This window comes from Crotalus tigris, unplaced genomic scaffold (genome assembly GCF_016545835.1).
Source record: "Crotalus tigris isolate CLP2741 ecotype Arizona unplaced genomic scaffold, ASM1654583v1 scf7180000019496.3020429, whole genome shotgun sequence".
NCBI classification, from domain to species: Eukaryota; Metazoa; Chordata; class Lepidosauria; order Squamata; family Viperidae; genus Crotalus; species Crotalus tigris.
In genome coordinates this window covers 2,748,236-2,760,338 of record NW_024097566.1, presented here as the reverse complement: position 1 = coordinate 2,760,338, position 12,103 = coordinate 2,748,236, and positions in this window count along the sequence as shown.

Here is a 12,103-nt window from a genome sequence, read left to right as displayed (position 1 = left end):
AGCTGAAAACACCAGCCTGAAGATGACGAATGGGACTTCGTCGAAACGTCGCCAAGACACTTCCAATTTTATGCGGGAGAAAACCCGAACAACCAAAGAGACATATATATATATATATATATATATATATATATATATATATATATATATACACACACACATACATACATAAGCTTACAAATAAAGTCTTGTAAACACACGTTGCGCTATGTTTGTATATTAATTAACAGTGCTACCTTTAATCACCATCTGTGTCTGTGTATCTAGGTTTTTTCTTATGCATTCCCACATTTCAACAAAGTCAAGTAAGGAATGTACTTAGAAAAATTGAAATCCCACTGTCTGAATTGAGTATGGCAGAATAATTTTGCAAAGGAGTCATATTTGTCCCTTTTAATCAACCTATATTCAACCCATTTACTGTATATTTAGGAGAAACCAGGTTGGAAAGATGAATGTGACTTTAAAATTGGAGGAAGATATATCAAGAACCTGCATTATGCTGATGTGTTTACTATGACTGATTAAATTTAGAGATGAAATATACAATGACAATAGGTACAGCAACCAGCCTTAGAACTGACAATGAAGATTAACAATAAAGGAACTAGCAGTCAAAATATACTGTATACCACTTGGCAGAGCAGCCATGAAGATCTTGGAAAAGTTATTCAGATGCCATGATGTGTCTATACTTACACAAATCAGAACTATGCAAGTAACATTTTCCCTTATGACACTCTATGAAAGCAAAAAATGGATTTTGAAGAAACAGTACTGAAAGAGGGTTGGCTCTTTTGAATCCACTCAGAATTCTCATTCAAGATGCAAATGACAAGGCTCAAATGATCATATTTTGAACATAGTAATGTGAAGATCTAGCCCTCTTTAGAAGTCTATAATGCTGGAAAAGTGGAAGGAAAAAGAAGATAATGATAACCGGAAGCAAGGTGGATGGATTCGATTATATTTGTGATGGGTACAATTTTGGAAGATTTAAATGATCGAGTTGGGGATAGATCCTCCTGCAGAAAATTTATATGGTCACTAAGAATCAGCTGACTTGATGGCATATACAGTGGCTTGAAAATATTTCTAAACCACTTGAGAAATACTGACTGTTGAGATTTCAAGAATTCCATGAAAGCTGTCTGTCTGTCTTTCGGTCTTCTATTCAAATATTGCTAACTGAAAATAAAATCTGAAAATCTTATCATTTTAGATCAGGCTGTTAAAGGCTGGATCTTAAGACAGTAGTATCTTTAAAATAATATCTTAAAACAGCAATGACAGTTTTGCCCTGTCTTACAATGAGGATAGTTAATCTTTTTGGATAAATAATATTAATTATGTAATTTCAGCTATATTAAGTAGCATTCTTGTGCATTTTCTAGGTTTAGTATTGGTATTGGTGAAGAATTTGACAATGTGCTGGAACAACAGGTGTTTCAAAGTTCCTTCATATTTTACTGGGATTATTGGATTTGACTAGTTTGCCTGATGCAAGCAGAATGTCTGCCTGACTATTGTATATTAGCAAGACCCAAGGATAGGGACTGTCTGACAAAATGTAAAGCAGTGCTTTGTTCAGACATTTCTTTTTACTGTTTCACTGTGTACTTCTTTGTTTACAGTTTTATGCAGTTGTAAACATTCATCTGGCAGGCCAATTTTGCACTGTAAGAAAAAACAAACCCACCAGAAATTCCTAAGCTCAGACCAAATTTAATTAAAACTTAGAAGAAATGTAAACTATGTACTGTGATAAAAAATTCCTATTAATAGTCCTCCTTCCTTCTAAATTTCTTTTCAAATTATGATTAAAAAAACCAGATACTTTCATTAAATCCAAATTTATTCTAAATAAAGCATGATCAGCCTTTGTATTCAGAGACATCATGATGATGATGATGATGATCTCATCCTCTGAAGACTGCAGTAGGATATGTAGCAAGGCTGGGATTTTTTTTTTCTTATGCTTTATTGTTTTATTAGCAAATATTTTTAAGTTGTATCAACAGCTACAACTTATCAACAGATTGCAACAACTATTTTATTCATTTCCTAATGACAAACAGTGGAAAATATTTTTATAATTTTGATAATTTGTTGCTGAATTTCAGTGGTATAATCTTTTAAAAAATTATTATTGTTTTGTTTGCTAAAGTACAAAGAAAACAGTTAAAAAGAAATCAAAACTACAATAAAGCAGATTTCACAGTGGTATCCTTTTGGGATTTCTCCAAGGATTAGGATTTGGAGGCACTGTTGTGCAGTTATTCATCTCCTTACCACTCAATTAGTAGTATTGGGAGAAGAGAGGTCAAACTCAATAGTTGTCACTCCAATGAGGGATACCCCCAAACCTGGACACTTCCCCTTTTTTATTTAATATCTGTGAAACTATAGAAGGAAGTCAGTTGGATGTATTATATAAGGTGTCATCAATATACTGATTTGTATTTTCCAAATCAGGGGAGAATTCAGCCAAGAAGGAGGAACAATAGAAATCCCAAATGAGTTGCTTGGGTGTTGTGAGGGATTGGATGGAACAGATGGAGTCTGATCTCCAGCAAAGGCAGAGTTTTAGTTGGTACAGAACTTCCCTGGTTTTATAGGTGTTCCATCTCATTTTAGATGGTTTGCACTTCCCTGAAGGAGCTGATGTGCTGATCTTGGAATCCTTCTGAACTCATGACTCCTGCTGAAACAGCAGGTGATATCAATAGAAAATGGATTTGCCAGTTGCACTGTCTCTAGAACTAAGTGTCTCTGAAGACAACAACTCATTTTTCTTCTCAACTTTCAGCTAGACTACTGCTAAACACTAAATAAATAAATTTGACTACTGTAACATTTTTTGGTTGCCCTTGAAGATAACTCAGAAGCTGAGCTTGGCTGCCTACTTCAGCAGAATAATACCTAATTTGGTGAAGTTGCTCTGGTTGCCATTGCCCAATTCAAGGTGCTGATAATTACCTATAAAGGCATACAGTGTCAGACCCTGATAAGCTGCAACCTTAAATTCACTTGGATTTCTGGAAAGACTTTTAGTACCAGTAGAGTAATATACAATAACAGAATCCTGAAAGCCTATCAAAACAGTTCTCCTGTTCATCTTACATCTGGCATAACTAAGGTGGGGTTTCTCTGAATCTCTATCTCATCCTTGTTGTAGGAAAAATGCCCATTTAGATAGGAACCAAAACGATTGGAGATAGCTGCAATAAAGTATATATCAGTGACCTGTAGAAATACAGTGATTAATGGGCTGCTCATTAAAGAATCATAGAATCTCCACATTCTTCATTCATCCCAGGGACCAAAATGTATCTTTTACAATGGCTCTATTTCTTCTTTGCTTTCACTAGCTCTATTAGACATTCAGTCACATATTACCGGTATATAGCTTAAGCCTTTTTATCTTCAGAATCACCTCTAGGTAGAATTATACCACCTTACAACGAAGAGGATGCCCATCTTAGCGGAGATTAAGGTGGCTGAGATGGAGAGAATTCCATTTTTGAATGATTGTCCCATTGTTTTGGAACAGCATGCCCTCTGAATTCAGTCCTTCCTATCTTTTAGTCCTCTAGGACAGGGCTTTTCAACCAGTGGTATGGGTACCATCTGTGGTGCATTGGCACCTGGCAGGTGGTATGCGACCATCCTAGAAAAATGGTAGTGGGGGAGGGGAATGAGCTGAACCGGTGGCAGCACCGCACAAGCCTGAGTGAGAGATGGCTGGAGCTGCAGGGCTGTCAGGGCTCAGCAGAAGCGCCAGGATCAGCGCTTCTTCGGGACTGTCAGGGCTTAGCAGAAGTGCCAGGGTCAGCACCAGGCTCCAGCTGTAGCTCGGCGCTGATCGTGGTGCTTCTGCTGAGCCCTGAAGAAGCACTAATCAGCTGGAAAGCAGCACTGATCCTGGAGCTGCTGCTGACCCCAGAAGAAGCACCGATCAGCTGGAATGTTGCAGCATCACCACGGTCTTGTGATTTACATTCAGATGTTTGGCAACTGATTCATATTTATGATGGTCACAGTGTCCCAGGGTCATGTGAAGTGACCAAAACCTTCTGCAACCACCCAGCAGACAGGGGGGATAAAAACCAAACACCCCCCACCTCACCTCCGCTGCCAATCCTCAACAGAAATGCTCACAACAATGAAAACCTCAGATAGGAGAAAGAGCACCGTCGGGTACTGTCTTGCTCGGCTTTAGCTTGGGGGGCACTTTTTTCAGTGCCATTGTAACTTCAAACAGTCACTAAGCGAACTTTTGTAAGTCGAGGGCTACCTGTACTTTATCACTTTTTTCCTTTTTTTTTTTGGTCATCAAGTTTTTGATACTTTGCTAGGCGACTGGTGGTACTCGGATATTGCCATATCCTAAAAGTGGTACAATGGGTGAAAAGGTTGAAAAGCCCTGCTCTAGGAAAATGGTGAAGATAGTTCTCTTCCATATGGCATTTGAAAATGTAATATTTTAGTTAGAACAGCAACTGATTTTATTTTAACATGCTGCATTATAAATGTTTTGGTTCTGTATATTGTAAGCTGTCTAAGGTCGTATTAATAAGCAGACTTCAAATGTTGGTAATAAATTCACGTATGTATAAAATAAAGTTTTATTAGAAGATGGTTCACTTTTTAAACAACAGTTGAATCCTGGCCACACAGTCAAGGCATAATCAGTGGCATAGTCCTTTGGAAAAACAAAAATGGGGACATAAAGATTGCCTATGTTAGCGTGTTCCGGGGGAAGGGGTTTTGGGTTCATAGCTTTTGCTTTACTGTGTCTATGGAATAAACACAATATAATTGTACTACCTAGTTGTCTTCTGCATCTAAAGCAATCTGATAAGAATATTCATTAATGTGTTCCTAACATTTGTAAGAAAGTTTGTGAATAAGATCAAAAATGTTTCTTGGGGAAAAAAATCTCAGTGTTCATGAAGTTTTTTGGCCTTGACAAGCATTCTTAAAATATATGAGGAAAGCTAAGGAATATAAACATGTTTTATTATATTATTATAAGACAATGCATCAGTTCACAAGAACTAAAGAATTGTGGTGGAAAGATTGCAGTTGAAAATCAAAGCTGCTTAAAGTCATGAAAATGAGATTATAGAAACTGTATTATAAATCCTTTGAGGTTTTCTGTACTGGTAAGGGAACAACTTAGAATCTCATGGACTTTTACACCATGGGTGTTCTCTGAAATAGTTGGGTTTCATAATTTATATGAAGCTTCCTATTCAGAGTTGACAAATGAATTCCATATTCTTTGAAGTAGAAAGAATATAATAAGCTTGGATAAACAGGATCATGTACAGACTTCAACATTATACAAAAAAAGTATCAAATTCAATGACTTCTCTTACATGTTTCAAAACAATATGGGATGTAGACACAACAAGTGTACTTTATGACTCATCTTGAAACTCTTTATAGTATAAAATTATTTTTAAATCTATTTGGCAAGCTATCTATGGTTGATTATAATTGATCACTAAATAATAAAAGGCAAATTGAGTCAAATTTAACTTCATGAACATATGTAGCTTTCTTAACAATATGGAAATTATTTTCCACTATTTTTGCTCCATTAAAAATTGCATCATATTAACCAATTTTTTTTAAATTGTGTTGTAAGTATTGCAATCAGTCTATGACAGATTGTCATCAGTGATCACAATGCACTTTAAATTACTCAGTTCAGCTGATACTTGAGAAAATTGGAAAATGTTCACAATACTCTTTAATAATTAATACTTGTATTTTTATTGCACATTCTCTTCTAATACCTGCTGTAGTGCAACATAAGGAATTAATTCAAGTTATGTTGTTAGCTGATTGAAAAACTATACAGGTATAGTCAACTTATGACCAATATTGGGACTGGACTTACGGTCATAAGTCGATATAGTCATAATTCAAGGCACTGGATCCAATTTTACAACATTTTTTGCAATGGTGGAATGGTGGTTAAGCAAATCACTGTGATCTTTAAGCAAATTCTGTGGTTCCAAGTGTAAACCTATTCATCCAATGTCCCAAAGGTGCTTTTTCAACAGGCAACTGGACTTTCTTTGTTTTACCTTGAAGATGTTTCACTTCTCATCCAAGAAGATTCTTCAGTTCTCTTGAAAAAGCATTTTTGGGACAATCATGACCTGAATGACTGAGAATCCAATGTCTATGTTTTGCCAGAAACTGACAAAAAATGCTGGAAACTGGTAAAAAAAACCAACCAAATACTGCAACTGGTTGTAAAGGTGAACTGGTTGCCAAATGTCCAAAATGCAGTCACATGACTACATGGATTGGCATGCCACCTTATAACAAAGAGAACAGAATAGAATAACAGAGTTGGAAGGGACCTTTGAGGTATTCTAGTCCAACCCCCTGCTTAGGCAGGAAACCCTATAACATTTCAGACAAATGGTTGTCCAATCTCTTCTTAAAAACTTCCAGTGTTGGAGCATTCACAACTTCTGGAGGCAGGTTGTTCCACTGATTAATTATTCTAACTTTCAGGAAATTTCTCCTTAGTTCTAGGTTGCTTCTCTCCTTGCTTAGTTTCCATCCGTTGCTTCTTGTCCTGCCTTCAGGAGCCCTGGAAAATAGCTTGTCACCCTCTTCTTTGTGGTAGCCCCTGAGATATTGGAACACTGCTCTCATATCACCCCTCATCCTTCTTTTCATTAAACTAGACATACCCAATTCCAGCAGTTCTTTATTTGTTTCAGCCTCTAGTCCCCTAATCATCTTTGTTGCTCTTCTCTGTACTCTTTCTAGAGTCTCAATATCTTTTTTACATCATGGTGACCAAAATTGGATGCAGTATTTCAAGTGTGTCCTTACCAAGGCTTTATAAATTGGAATTAACACTTCATGTAATCTTAATTCTATCCCTGTTAATACAGCCTAGCACTCTTTTGGCTTTTTTTGGCAGCTGCAGCACACTGCTAGCTCATATTTAAATGACTGTCCACTAGGACTCCGAGATCCCTCTCACAGTTACTACTACTGAGCGAGATACCCCCTACACTGTACCTGTGCATTTAGTTTTTCTTGCCTAAATGTAGAACCTTACTTTTTTCACCATTGAATTTCATTTTGTTAGATAGCACCCAATGTTCAAGTCTGTCTAAATCCTTCTGTATCTTAAGCCTATCTTCTGGAGTGTTACTAGCTTGGTGTCATTTTCACATTTGATGAGTTCCCCATTTATCCCCTCATCCAAATAATTGATGAAGATTTTGGAGAGCATTAGGCCCAGAACAGAGCCCTGGGGCACCCCACTGCATACTGCCCTCTAAATAGAAGTGCTGTATGTGCTACAAAGCATCTATTTCATGCCTGTTGTATTTCAAATGGTTGTTAAGTGACTGGTTATAAGTTAAGGACTATCTGTATTACATTTTTAATAGTATTTAAAAATGAAAATAGCATTGGTTGAAAAATTAACACAGCAGCAAAAAGTATGAAACTAAAAAATGCAGATCAAATATCTTTAATTAAAAATTGATTAAAGTTTATTCATTGATATACGATCTCCATTTAACTTCTGCTAGTAAAATTATTTCTAATAAATTACTTTTATTTCCAAACTGTTTCCATTTATATTTTGGAATAGTAACAAAAATATAAATGTTTTAGGATGTTCCATAAAATTATTTTTAAAAAATATTTCATTCTGATATCTCACTTGCTATCTGTAATGAAAGAATATGACATTATTGGTATTACAATTTCAGTTAATACTCCAGTGGAACTTATATCTTTATCTAAAAAATGAAAAAAAAAACCCCACCACATTATAGACACCTTGGATATAACTTCAAAATAAATATTTTATTAAAGAGATGGAGTAGAAAATGATATTTTTCTTCATTTTAACACAGGTTTGGTAATATTGTCATCTTTGGTATAAAATACTGCCAAAACATTTATTTCCAACTAAATTATCACTTATTTTTCTTAAGGCAGCTACTAAGTCAAGTTATGATGATAGCAACAAATTAAATAAGTCAATATTTCATTCTCTTCATCCCTCTTCATAATGATATAGATCTTTGGCATCTGTTCAACATGAATTTAACAAATCAGAATTTGTATAGTTATCAGTCTGTGAGCTTGGGAAAAGAGAAACAAATCTAGAATAAACTTTCTTCAGCCATGAAAGGTATTGGGAAGGCACATCTGGACCACACAATGCAAACAGCCTTTAGGTCCTCAAATGCTATCAAACACTTTTTTTTACACAGGTGGAGATCAATTAGTCCCTGCAGCCTTAAAACTCTTTTGAGGCTAAAACACTGATGCAAATTATCTATGGAGCACAAATAGGACTTTTTTTTAAAAGAAAAAGTCTTTAAATTCCTGAAATCCATTTTAGCTGCACCTAGCAGGACATCAAATGCCCAGTTAAGAATTGAGACAGGAATGCCTCAAATTCAGATAAGGGCCTGGAAGATGATGATAATTTACTGGTTGAAAATTCAATTCTTTCCAGAGGGCTTAATCCCTTCAGTCTGAGACAACTTCCCCTCTCCCTGGAAACAGGTAATAGAGCATAAGCTGGCTTTCTATGGACTTTCCCCACTGTTTTTAATATCCCTACGATCAAGCCAAGCAAGTGGTTACCAATAGAATAAGACCTAGAACGTAACAGGATATCTTTCCATAGCAGAAATCAGATTAAATGAAGTGTGTGGGAACCAGCAAGGATCTGAAAGAGTAGAATAGCATTTTTAAAAGAGCCAGACTTAATACCCTTCCCTCAACACCCTTGCAGGACAAGTATGATAAAATCCCAATAGCTGAGCGAATGTGTGCATATGGCAATGGGGAAGCTGAAGATATCTCACATGTCCTATTGCACTGCAAGTTCTACAGGGATATCAGATCAATGTACATTCTCCCTCTGTTAGAGAAATGTTTAGGGAGATCAGATAATTTCCACATGAACCATCTCCTTCAGGATTCAGATCCAGCCATCACTCATGCAGTAACAAAATTTTGTGCTGTTACAATGATAATAAGGAAAAAAAACACCTAAAGAACTAAAGATACTTATTCATATTACTACTTTGCTTAGTTATTTTCCAATAATTTTTAGAGAATGTATTTATTTTAATGTTTAACTTTTGTGCTGGTCTGTGACAGAAATAAAGATTGATTCTGATTCTTCAGCAATGACTTTCTTGATCCTCCTCTTGTTTTTGATACTCTCACACTAGCATCATTCATTCTCTTTATATGGTCAAAAGACTTCAGTGACATAGATTTATTTCTTGCAATAATGTATATTCTATCTACTATCTTTTTAACAGCACATCAAAAGGATTTGCACATCAAAAATTTCTCCATCAACCTTAATAAATATTCTAGCAAAGTATGCAAATTATGTTATGTGCTCTAATTTTTCACCATTTATAGTTAACTTGGAATTGTTCACCCCGTTATCCCTTTTAAACAGAAAAACAGACATTTTTCTGAGTGGATATTCATCAACTATCAATGGTGGATGTTTATTAATTTTGTTTTTCTGAAGTCTTTTCTCTCATTTATACTCATCTATATAATATTTTCTCCTCAACTGCATTCAATCAAAACATTGCACAATTTTGCCCCAAACCCATCCTTGGTTCTTCTATTGTCACCATTCATTCCTTTTATATTCACACACAACAATTAGATGATGCCAGTTCATACTTAACATATATATTCATTCATACTTAAGTCTATATTCTCAATTTCTAGCATACATTCATCAACTCCATTACATAAGGTCAGACCATTTTATCATCACTGTCAGCCATTCAGCCATGTCCGATCCTTGGCCATTCTATGGATCATCACTCTCCATGCCCCTCAATCAAGAAGGGTAAGAAGCAGAGGAATGACCAATCAGGACATATAGCAGCCAGCTGAATGCCAGGTTGGCCTTATTGCCAATGGAATTTGATCTGGACTGGAATTACTGAAATTGGCTTGAGAAACAGGTGGAGCAACCAGGAGATAAGCAGCTTAGGCTGTAGTACAGAATTGCCCCGAGCAACTGAGAAGCAGCAGCAGGTGGAATGTTGTGCTGGCTATTGTTGATTTCCTCCAGTTCCCCATATCTAGTTTTGGTCTGTGGCACTGTGAGGAAGTCCAACAGAATTAAACTAGTGAATGGCCCCACAGATGCTCAAACTGCCACCAGATAAATGCATATGTCAGGAAACATAAAAGAGGGGTGTTTTAATACTTATTTCAGCTAGAATTGATTTTGGTGTCATCTCTCAACAGATACACTCTGCCATAAACATTTATTTTTTCCACTTTCTGCATTGAGTTAGTGGCACAGTATTCTCTGCACCTTCCATTTCAGCTTTTACATAAAGTAGTAGCCAGATGTAATCTAGGTTGAAATTTTCATATCACATCTTATCTTTTTCCAATACAAATATTTCACATTTCAAATGCTGAGAGCTCAAATCTATGAGCCATTTTTCAAATAAATTATTTAGTTATGATGAAGGATTGCCCAAAGGTCAAAACTATTTATTTACCATGTATGGGAAACAAGGAATAATAAAATATTCCAAAGATAATTGTTCATTTAAATTTTTAAAAATTGCTGGGCATTACTTGCTTTAATTAATTTACCATTTCAATATATACTCTTATAAATTAATTATAATTGTCCATGTACACATAGACTGTTGCATCTGAGAGATAAGACACCATAAAATCAACAGATGTTCACACTAATTGAACAGTCTTCCTGCTGATATTCTTGGTTGAGTTCTATACTAATTATCTCTTTATACATATTCTAAAAAAGTTCCATTCTTTATGTGTTAAATGATTCCTAAGCACAATAGGAAGACTGCCCAGTTTCCCATGGTTTTCTTCCATGAATGAAGGACTGATTGGTATGAAAAAGGACAGAAGGAAATCAGCCTACGATCTTTCATAAATCAACCTGCATATCAGCATATATTATCTAATGTACAGATCAAACCAATATCACTATAACCAATATAATTTCCTGATGGCTGTGGAGATTTTCCTGTTAATTTAGTAGGCAACTTTAAAGTAATTGGATCAAATTTGGTTTAGCACTCTTTGAAGTCATATTTTGCAGTGGTAGTAGGGCCTACCTACTGTTCAATACTGCAAATTCAGGCGCACAGAAAAATCAAATTGAGATTTATTTTTTAAGGGGCCAAGAGGAGAATTCTAGGGCAAGGGAGAAATTGTAGATTACTCAATATTCTGTTATAACCAATTATAACCATTTTGTGATGTTTTTATGAGGATCCAGATTTTGGTGATAGTTAGGAACAATAATATTTTATTAAAATGATCTAATACAACCCAAAATCCAAATTATCACTAGATGGCAGTAACATATCCATTTAGGGTCATTAAATGGTACAATCAGAATTTTTGTATTCTAGAAATTGTATCTCAATTTTACCCTTTACTTCAAAAATTAATCATTCAGGTTTCATAGTTTAAGAGTCTATGGGAGGCAAATAGAGAAGGAGTTAAAACGATGTGAGAAGAGGCAACACATCTCACATGTTGGGACTGTGGGAAGGAAACTTTCAAACAGACTCTGCCTTAATTGGCTTGTTATAAGTCTGCCTGGGAATTTACTCTTAAGAGTTTTCAAGATTATGTTTTTATCCCTGACTAGCATTTCTGAAATCCATGTGGTTCCCACTTCTTTCATTTGTCAACTATGTGGGGGCTTGACAGATAAGCAGAAATAAAATATATTTCTGCTAAAACTTATAATATTGATAGCTAACCATGTACAGACTTCAGAATTATGATGATTTTCCAGTCATATCCTTGAATGAGTCTTAGAGATTCTCTCCCTCTCTCTCATATATATCTATGTCTATGTCTGTGTCTATGTCTATATCTCTGTGTGTGTTTAAAAAAATCCCTCCAAATACAACTGATTTCACTGCTTCTCTTCCCCATATACGTTAACTTTTACGTGAATTACTTATATTAGTGTCTATTTACTTGGAAAAAAAGCTGCACTATTGGATACATATGTATTTGTTTCTGATACCGACACTGAAAGATA